Source organism: Lathamus discolor, chromosome 9, assembly GCF_037157495.1.
Source record: "Lathamus discolor isolate bLatDis1 chromosome 9, bLatDis1.hap1, whole genome shotgun sequence".
In the NCBI taxonomy this organism is placed as follows: Eukaryota; Metazoa; Chordata; class Aves; order Psittaciformes; family Psittacidae; genus Lathamus; species Lathamus discolor.
The window spans coordinates 10,144,057-10,155,079 of NC_088892.1; the positions used below are offsets into that span (position 1 = coordinate 10,144,057).

Below are 11,023 nucleotides of genomic sequence, written 5' to 3' on the forward strand. Positions count from 1 at the left end.
AGAATACACGTATTTAATTTAGATCAAGGGTACAGAACTTCCTGTAGAGCACAGAAAAGTTCTGAACAGGAAGAAAAAAATGAAAATGGAGGTTGTAGAGAACTTGCACATTGTAGAATGTATTTTGTAAATTACGGCAAGACTTTGATTTCCTTTCTCAATGTTATGTCACTTTTCTTGCAAAATGTGATATGTGACATAGACTAGAATAGGCTATACTCTTTTGGTTGTAAGGGATCTATAAAAGTCATCTAGTTTAACTGCTTGACCAACTCAAGGCTGGCCAGGTTAAAAGATGGTATTAAGGGCATTGCCCAAAGCCCTCTGAAATGCTGACAGCCTTGGGGCATTGACCACTCCTCTAGGAAGTCTGTTCTAGTGTTTGACCACCTTTTCTGGTAAAGAAATGAAATTATATTCATATAATGTCTGATATCTTTAAAGAAAAAAGAAAAGAAAAAAGACAAAAAGCTGTGATAGCTTGAGTGGGACTAATACATGGCCGGTGGACAGAGCAGTGGGTAAGGATTCAGGTGGCCCAAGTCATGTTTTGAGATTTTTTGCCATTACTTTGCCTTCTAACCTCAAGAATGTTCTCTTCTTTGTCTGTCTCTGTTTCTTTCCCAGTAGTTTATCTTCTCTAGTTAAAGAGATCTTTGGCAAAGGGACCTCTTTTTATATTGTGCAGCAATGGGCAATGATCATATTAACGTCTCTAGCCATTATTATAAACTGAGTAACACCTGGTGGAATTTTTTGAGCCTTGAAATCCTGTTGAAAGGGTCCTTCAAACGGTTAATGGAAGTCTTGTGAATCTGCATCCTGATAGATTTTAGGCAGCACCCAAACAGCAACATAGTTTTTAATTACAGTATAACAGTTCTGTCTAGGGTTCTCAGTCTAAACCCCTTATTGCATAGTGAATTCTGGATGTGCTGAGCAGTCTCTGTGCATATCTCATGAGGCATTCTAAAAGACCAGTGCTGGTATGAACATACTCTTCAGTTCTAAACTAGATCTGTTAACGTGCCACACTAATGCTTACCTGGTTTTCATTAGCATTTCTATTCGATTGTCCCTTAATTTCATTCCAAGTTTGAATTATGTTTCTGTACTGCATTATTAAAGTAGCTTGTCTAAAACAAACAAACAAACTGCTTTGAAACATGGAATAATTTTATCCCTTTTTCTTATGGTCCTCTGCTAGTTGCCATACTGCAGAGTTTCCACTGTAAAGTATCACTGAGATATAATATTTTACACAGCACAGCAGGGTGCAATCTGCTTGCCATGCCAAATACATCTTGCAGCAGACAAGAGTTTTAAAGGATATACCCAAGAGGGACTATTAAATGAATGCATCTGGAGAGTCAAGTCCACGAAAGAGCCTTTATTCTAAAGATACAATGTAAGCTTGAACAGTTGCTGACATTAAAAAGCAAGGTATATGCTGGGTTTATACAGATTAGTCAATCTAATAAAAAGGTGTAAGTGATGGTGTCCATCATCAGCAATGCTCAACAAATAAACTATTTCAAATAAAATATTCACTAACTTAGAAAAGGTTTCTGGAAGACTGGGAATAAAATAAACACTACAGAATCTGGAAAAAGTTGTGCTGGTTCTTCTACAGGATTTACAAAGAGATCTTTCAGCTTAATACTGGGGAGGGAAAAAAAAAAAAGACCACAAAATGCATCTAAGTGTAGTGATTAGCTGCACAGAGAGTCACAGATGTTTGATCTGTGCAACAGCTTATCTGGTTTTTAAGGCTTGGCACACCACTGAACTTGGTAAATATGTGGTTTTGCTGCAGTTCTGTTTTTTCTCTGTAGGTATGAGGGTCTTCAGAGTCAGGTTAAAAAATGTCTTATGATCAGAGAATTTATGTGAGCATTCTTGTGCGTGGCTTTATCACTATGTGAAAGTAAGCAAGGCTCTGTGTGTTTGTGTAAAATGGAATAAAGGAGCGAACATTTGACAGGAATGTCAAAAAGGAAAAAGCTAGTGAAATTGCAGTGAAGATCTTGCAGAAGTTTGGAATTTCTGTAATAAAACCTGCAATATGCCCATCTACAATCAAGAAAACCGGTCTTCATTGAGATGCAAAGTAGATAGTGAATTAGCATTCAATTAAGGTAGCATAAAAGCAGAAGATATACTTGAAGTAATTCAGAGGGAGGAGGTTCTCAGACTTTTTCAGTACAGCAGGTACATTTTTCTTTTTATAGTGCAGTGTTCTCCTCTCACATTAGGGATAGCCATATTCTAAATTTGAAAAGAATTGAGGTACATTTTGATGAGAAAATCATCATAATAACTCAAGGGCAATTATTTCTAACTTGTCATACATATATCTAAATTATGAAAAAAATGAATTATATTATCCCTGGTTATTTTGTTCAAATTAAATGTTGCTCTTTGTCAGACTTACCACACTTGTTACCTTATTACAGCATCAGCCTTAATTGTTATCACATATTCACAAAAATCTTCTGTAAATGAAGAATCTATATGGCTTGCTTTCTGGTATTAAGGAAAAGAGATTGCCTTCAAATATCTAATCAGCAAAGTTTTTTACACCGTAGAATAAAAAAAATCCTTTAAATTTCTATTATTTTTTTTTTCTCTCATGAGAAAATGAGTTATGTGTTCAGCCATTGGATCCAGATAGAGATTACTGTTCTCTAACTCATTCATTAATTGACTTCTGGGTTTCCTAGGCTAAAATAGTGATGTATTCACTCCCCAGCAATATAAGCTGCTAACTTACCAGACTCTCATATGCTTATACAAATTATTTAATTTAATATTTGATAGTCAGAAAATAACATTACTTTAAAACTTCCAGAGCATTCAAATAATGCTTTTTGGTAACTGCTAGTAGATAAAGAAAGAATATTGCCATAGAATGGAATTCCTAAGTGAATTTATTGGCAAAATAAAATAATACTTTGCTTCAAGGAAACCAACTACAGCTTATGTTTTATTACTCAGTTCTTTAGGGTACTTAGTTATAGAAGTACCCTTCTGCTGCTTTGAGTCCAATTTTGCTTAGAATTATTATCTTCTTCATTTGGTGAAGAACCAAATGAGATAGTGAAACTGTTAACTTTTACATAGCAAGCATATACAAAACCAACCACAATGATTTAATACCCAATTAAAATTAACCCCTATTAGAGAGACCTAAAACAAACCACCATGCAAAAGAGGTAAAACAGTGTCATGGTAGAACTGGTTGTTAGTTTTCCATTTAATACATCCATTTTCCTCCTTTCTTTTAATTCACCTGGGTACTGACATAACACTGGCAATACAATACTATTTCAGCAGTGGGATGATCTAGATACCATTTTATGTCCTCTGGGTTTCGATGTACATTTAAATTTGATGTCCTGCAAAAAAAACAGCATATACAAAACCAAGAGCTATGAATCTTTAAATGACAAAATTAATGGGAGATTTCACTGGGACTTCTTGTTGTCATTTTATTGCACCCATCTCTACAAATATCTTATATTCATCTAGTATAAGTTCCTATTTCTGACGGGATGATTGCCTTATGTAAGCTGTTTCTCCATCTTTAATTCTTGGCATTTACTTTTTTTATTTTGGGTTCTTGGCTGACATTTCATTCTAGATAACAGAGAATTTCCTTGCATTATAATACATATAACACGGATGCTGTTGTTAGTTTTTGAAGACCTGCAGCTACCTCTCCAGTTCCATCCTGTTGTTTTACTGCTTTGTATCCTATTTTGGCTTATAAACAAAGGATTTTATTTTTGTATGCTAAGCTTTTCTGACTTGGTGTTGAAGACACACAAGGACAGCAAACCTCTCAATTGTGTTTTTGAAGTAATTACAGAATTACTCTCCTTTCTGTGTTCCTGGATGCCAACTGAAGGAATTTCCTCTTCTGTGAAATATGGAAGAGGAAAACCTGCAAAACTGCAAGCCAAGGAGAACCTGACAATTTCCTGAAGTGACATTTTTATGTACCAGTCTCCAGTAGACAGACGGCTGCCTAATTTGTGCATCTATCTCATCTACATCTAAGTGGAGCTGTAATTGGACAGGACCATTAGAATCACTCCATCTCCACTGTAGATGATATGATTCCTCTAAAACGCTGGTAGGATTAATAGTAGTTTAATTTGTGAAAGATCCTTGTTGCACTGGGAAAGGAGCTCAACCCTGCTGAGGTTTTTTGCCTCTCTATAAGTAAAATTCTAAACAAAACAATGGCAACTCTATCACTACTTATTTTCAAAGTGAGATTCCCTATACAGAGAAAACATTAATTTGACAAACTGTTCTTGCATATGAAGTATTTGTGATGCTGGAGATTATAAGTATTTAAACATTTCTTCTGATTTTCCTAGAGCTTAGATAAGGAGTCAGTTCACAAAATTCACGAAACTACCCAAACCTTATTGAGAATTATCTTTGTCAGGAGCTCCAGTAATATAGCACTCACTGTCAGCTGAGTGTTTAATTTAGACTTAGCATTACTTAGAAGAGTATTCTCTGTTTCAAAACTTGCTGTAGCAAATGGAAATATCCACAGTGATTTCAGTGGGAACTAGATCATGTCCTTGCTGATCTTAATGTGCAGGCCTGATGATTTCTGACTGCTACTGAAAACTGTCTTGTAAACGAACCCCCTTATGGGTGTGATGGCACTTCACTCATGAATCATATGTGTTGGCCATTATCACTCTCCTCAGGGTGGTGAAAGCTGCTAATTATGCAGCTGAGAGCATAGCTGAAGATTTTTAAAGCAATATTTAAGTCTTGTCCCTTAGCCCCTTAAAGTAAATAAGTCATGCAATGAAATGGGACTGTATGGCTTAAACAGAGAGAAAGGTCTTTGAATTTTCTCTCAAAGAAATTCGGTTACTGCTCCTGGCATATCTGCCGTAACTCTGAGCTTTCTAAATGTTTAAGTTCACCTTTGACAATATGATTTAAAAGGAAACAGATATTCTAATGATTGTCTAAAATGTACTAAGTGTGTTATAAGTGCCTTTCAGTCATTTCCATCTCTGTGAGATCAAGGTGTCTGTTTATGCAAAGGATTCATAATATCTGGCAAAAGTAACTGACCTATCCTTTAAAAAAGAAGCAGAAAAGACATTCAAGAAAGTGATTGAATAAAAAAAAAAAAAATCATTGCTTTTCAGAGATGGTTGTTTCTCCTAACTAAATGAGACTGAAGGAGAACTATGCTCTATTTTAGGCATTGTTTTAGGTTCCAAAAATTAAGTAGGATCAGACTGGATGCAGCTCTTCTGGAAGGAAATATTACAGCAACTCACCATGACCTTGTGCCTCAGGTATCACAGAAGACCCTTAGAGGGGATTTGCCTGAAAACCTTAATTGAAATCCAAGCTACTTAAAAACCATCAACCATCCTTCTCACCCAAAGTTTATTAGGATGAATTGTTTGTTGCTGGTATTTTCCATGCCTTCCACTGGGAACAGCAATACATGGAAAAGTTTTTAACTGTGTTAGCCTTTTCTCTTACTGAGTTTTTCTTTCAAGTAGTGAACTTTGGGAAGTATTGATTATCCTGCTGTCAAATCACTCCATGCCGTTAAAAATTTCCATGCCTTTAAAAATTCTTTACAAGTAGAAAAAAAAAGAAAAAAAAAAAGAAATGCAACTTAAATTATAGTTCATTTATAAGAATAATGAAATCTGTATCCTATTTTGTGAAGTGAAGTGTATTGGGATTGCCTTTGCAAGGTCTAATATTTCAGTCACTCATTATTTCTATGGTTTATTTCTTTTTCTGATTTTTTTTTAAACATGAGAGTTTAAGGGATTACTCAAGAGAAACCAGCGTTCTCTTGACTAGTTTCTTCCATGTTTCAATTTTCTGTTTTTTTCTGAAACCTGTGTTTCAAGAAAATTGTTGGGGAGTGGTATATGTGAGTGGGAAGTGTTATTAAGTTTTATTTTATTTCTTGAAAGTTTCATGCCTTTTAGAGGATTAGGTACATTGCTGGGACTATAAATGTGGTCCATAAGATCATCTAGGCAACCATTAAAATAATTATTATGAGGTTAATGTTTTCAGTCTTTGTTTAGATAAGTTAAAATCAATAACAATGGTGTATTTACTCTAGTGCAATGGAAATGTTCACATAAATCTCTAAGGCACTGATATATATCTGTGGAAATGTTAAAGGTTCAGCAATTCTCTCATTGCACAGGGGGAAGTTTTCACAGAGGCTGGATGGATGGCCTAAATAAAGATGTGTGGAGTTAGATTTTGTTTTGGTCAAGGCTTTTGGAAACACTGTACTGTGTTACAATTTACAAGGTGAGGAAACTTCTACCTCTTTTGAAGACCTTTGGCTGTCATGTTAGCATTGCTTTATATAGGGAGAGGGAAGAATAAAGGACAACACTCCCTTCTTCATATTTTTCCATCATGCGGCATAACATGCATTTCAAGAGAGCTTTTATTTAAAGTAAATCTCTATTTAAAGATTTCTACATAAAAACTTGGTTCTGTGCTACATCACGAACTTACCACAAAGGCTTTCTTTCTGTCTTTGAGGAATGCTGTGGCTCCTTAAATCATACAGCCATTTCATAAAACTTTTGGAAGTACAGAAAGATACCTAGAAGGAGAAATAGAAAGCAAACAGAATACCACAATCGAACAAAAAACCCTAGTAATTTGTAAGTGACAGAAAAGTTTACTTATTTTTTTCTTGACCTTTTTCCCCATTTCTTGTACAGTGTAACTTCTTATCAGTAGTCTTCCTGAACTTTAAGGAATTCATAATGCATCTGTGTTGTTTAGATTCTCTGGTTCCCAGTACAGATCAAAGCACACTGTATCATTTTCCTTATAGGGGCACTAAGTGGGAACTCATTGTTCTACTCAGCTGTTTTACAGATTTTCTGGGAGTGTGAGGGGGAATCTGCTGTAGTATTACATCTTTACCTTTTGAAAGTTCAAAACCAGTTGTGTAACGCATAGGTTTTGCAATTGTTGATCCAAAAAAAGCAGTACTGAATTCCAGCCTTCATTCATTCACTTATGTAGCAGTAAGCTGGGAACTGTTCAAATCTTTCTCTTAAATTGGGGTTACAGAAAAAAACACTGAGTTGCATTGGTTCTCAGAGCAGGTGAACTGTGCTGTAGATGCTGGAGGGCAAGGCTGAGCTCTGCCTTGCTTTAATTAGTAGGCACTTTGCAGTTAGTAGGAAATTGCAGCAAAATCAATCTGCTACATGGTAATATGCGTTATATTTCAGAGCAATACCTCATTAGTTATATTGCACTCTAAAGGACTTCTATAAAAGTAAAGTAGTGTACCTTTGTTGGTAGTTTCAAATTTGTATGTGTTCTCCATAATTTATTTCATGAAAAATGAAAGTATAGGAATAATGTGAGCTTTATTAATTTAAATAGTATCTCTCTACATTGAAAGCTCAGATGACAAAACAACTGCAGAATAATATAGAAAATGAGGAGGGGAGAGTAATAAAAGTACCTTCTAACTAAGACCTAACTAATTATTGGTTTTTAATTTAGGTGATGAATGTTGCCATTTTATTTGGAAAGGTTTGGTGTATGTAGCTTGTACCTTGGTAAAAGACATTTGTAGTTCTCGATCCTTTTAAATAAATGTGGCACTAATTGGTCACTCAAAGCATATCAGCCTTCCCAACACCGAATTCCAAAAATACTCTTTTTGGATATTAAAAAAAAAATAATAAAAAATTTTAAAAAATCTTTTTTTAATTCAAAGACTGAATTCTAAATTTGTGATTAAAAATATTGATCTGGTCTTGGCAAAAAAATACCATATTAATTTTTGTGTGTGTGTGCAGAGTATAAATTCTTCAGGCCTAAGAGACCACCTTTTTATTTTCACTTTCTTTTTTTTCAAGCTGAGTAGAATGATCTCATTTACTCTAATATTGTAATAAACTTGTCTTGTCTTGGAGATGGTACAAATTATATTCAGATCACATTCATACTATCAAAGCAGTAGAAGGTGACATTAGTCTTTGTCTATACTAAATTGTTAATAGTGCAGTTGGCAAATATGTAAGAACATAATAAATTTGTTGTGAATACCCCAATGTAGAAAGAAGTAGATAGGTAGTCAGAAAGTCCTTATGCTATATAAGTTATTTAATGCAGAGAGCTGCATTTCATCTATATTTCATCTATATTTTAAAAAATTTTTTTTACTCACTTGAAATGAAATTTTTACTTACCAACATTTCTATATCAGTAATTTCTTAAAATTTAAACGAAAACTCCATGCAAAGTAGAATCATACCTTATATTAACTTTAGTATTTAGACCAAACAGTTCTGTCATACCATATAATTATCTGACAACTATAATTTTATTAAATAATCACAGAATCATAAAATCATAGAATCATAGAATAGTTAGGGTTGGAAAGGACCTCAAGATCATCTAGTTCCAACCCCTCTGCCATGAGCGGGGCACCTCACACTAAACCATGTCACTCAAGGCTCTGTCCAACCTGGCCTTGAAGACTGCCAGGGATGGAGCATTCACAACCTCCCTGGGCAACCCATTCCAGTGCCTCACCACCCTAACAGGAAACTTCCTCCTTATATCCAATCTAAACTTCCCCTGTTTAAGTTTTAACCCGTTACCCCTTGTCCTGTCACTACAGTCCCTGATGAAGAGCCCCTCCCCAGCATCCCTATAGGCCCCCTTCAGTTACTGGAAGGCTCCTGTAACGTCTCTCTTCTCTTCTCCAGGCTGAACAGCCCCAACTTCCTCAGCCTGTCTTCATACGGGAGGTGCTCCAGTCCCTGATCATCCTCGTGGCCCTCCTCTGGACTTGTTCCAGCAGTTCCATGTCCTTTTTATGTTAAGGACACCAGAACTGCACACCGTACTCCAGGTGAGGTCCCACAAGAGCAGAGTAGAGGGGCAGGATCACCTCTTTCGACCTGCTGGTCACACTCCTTTTGATGCAGCCCAGGATACGGTTGGCTTTCTGGGTTGCAAGTGCACACTGAAGCTGCCTCATGTTAATTTTCTCATCAACCAGCACCCCCAAGTCCTTCTCCGCAGGGCCGCTCTGAATCTCTTCTTTTTTCTCTGTTGATTTATCAGATGTTCAAGACTCTGTAATCCCAAACATTTTGGCAAGCATTGGAGAGCATTCTGGTCTTTGGAGGAAAATACAGAAACCTAAGAAAGTCTGCAAGGGAAGATCTGGAAATAAACGTTTTGAAATGGTAGTTCTGGACTGGTTCCTCATGCAGATGTTCTTTTTTCATGCTAAATCTCTGCTTTGGAAAAGCTATGCTGAAGTTTCTCATGTCACTTTCATGGCACATTGGAAGTAGAAGTTCAGCCTCGCAGAGGCAATGAGTAATTATGAAATACCTATTTCTGATTATTTTTTCATGTCAGTCTTAATTTTGGAATCACCATCACTGGTTACACTAAATAAGAGAGGTGACTTTTTCTAGACTAAGCATTCTTGCATCACCAGGCAAGCCAAGATTGACTTTTATGCTTAAAATTCATATCATGCTCAGTTTCCATGTGAAAACAAACCTTAAGACTGCTCCCTCACATCCTAGGCTTATAGGAAATCAAAGGAGTTTGGGAAGGAGAGTACAAGTGTGCAGACTCCTAGAGGTGCTGTATCCCGATATCCCATTTCTCTTCTACTAAACCCAACCATGAAACTAGCACTCAGTTTATAGAAATTTCTGCTAATTTTGCATTAAAAATTGTATAACTGAACCAAAGATATTTTCTACTATATTTGAGAACCTGAGTTGTATGGACAAAATAAGGCGAAGTGCTTCTTTTTTTCTTTTAACAAATCTAAACAAATTAGATCATATTTATTGCTGTGTACTGTATGTATCCAGGGGAAATCCAGTTATTTTGTTTTCCCACAAAGAACATATTCTAGTGTTTGTGGTAATGGACATTTGGAAGCTGGGACAGGGGGTTTTGATGAGCTGGTATGTATTGCACTACTGGATAATACCCAAGATGCTGGAATTACAACCCAAACTATTCTATGATTTTAATAACATGTTTCAGAAATTTGCTAAACCAGCAAAATTATGCAACTGCTGCACATTAAAGGAATTGCCTTTGTTGTTGATGAATGAAGCCTTTTTTATATAGTAAATAACCCTTACTACTGTCTGAAACAGCAATACTAGCTTAATCTTGTTTCCTAAGTAGGAGTCTGCATTATTTGGCTGTTTCTTCTTTGTTAGCAATAAAGCTATATGTTCACCTGTAATCATCACATGGCATTATGGGATCACAGTGAAGCAGAGGTGTATTTTCAGTCCTTCAAATAGTGGGGTTTGCAGGAAGCCTGCATATAAAGAAAGCTCTGAAGTTGCAGTTCTTCAGGAGGGAAATGATGGAGTATGACAGTATGGCACTAATTGTTTTTTGCAAATTTCTTCCAGGATTGACACTGTACTACAAAGTGTTTGTACTTCCTAGCTGGAATTTTTGCAAGGTGATACCTGGTGCTGCATCCTCTGACAAGGGTTTTGGTAAACACAAAGGGTTTGTGTGGATCAGATGAGAACTAATTGTATGAGCTTTTGCCTAGTATAACTGTGTCTCTTGGCAAAAGAATAGCAGTGATAGATTTGGTGGTTTATTATTTAATAGAGAATATCTGCATCTGTAAAGTCATTTAAGTCCACCAGTGTTAATTCAAATTTTTCTTAAGACTTATACTGTTTCTTGTTCCATCTGTATCCATGTGTGCACTGACGACTGAGAATGGGGAGTCAAACATGGCATGTCTTGTCACCACTCAGATGCAACACTGGCATATAACTGGCTTTAGAAACCAGGAAAGTTTCATCATACTATCCTGGCGAGTCACCAGAGTCCATTGAGCTTTCTGTCATTTCCTTATTGATTCCCAAATGTTAGTATTCCTTAGCCATTAAAACCAGCATTTCTCTCCTCTCCCCCCTAGTTTCTGAAACTAGATAAATCATTA

General features: G+C 36.0%; 1 long non-coding RNA gene across 1 annotated transcript in view; it reads left to right on the forward strand.

Moving 5' to 3' along the window:
- The window catches only part of LOC136019429 (uncharacterized), a 370,301-nt gene extending 360,313 nt beyond the window's left edge, over positions 1 to 9,988 (forward strand). The window contains exons 4-5 of the long non-coding RNA XR_010614872.1: positions 8,778 to 8,923; positions 9,139 to 9,988. This is a non-coding gene — a long non-coding RNA (uncharacterized LOC136019429). The remainder of the gene's footprint in view (positions 1 to 8,777; positions 8,924 to 9,138) is intronic.
- Positions 9,989 to 11,023: the final 1,035 nt, after the last annotated feature.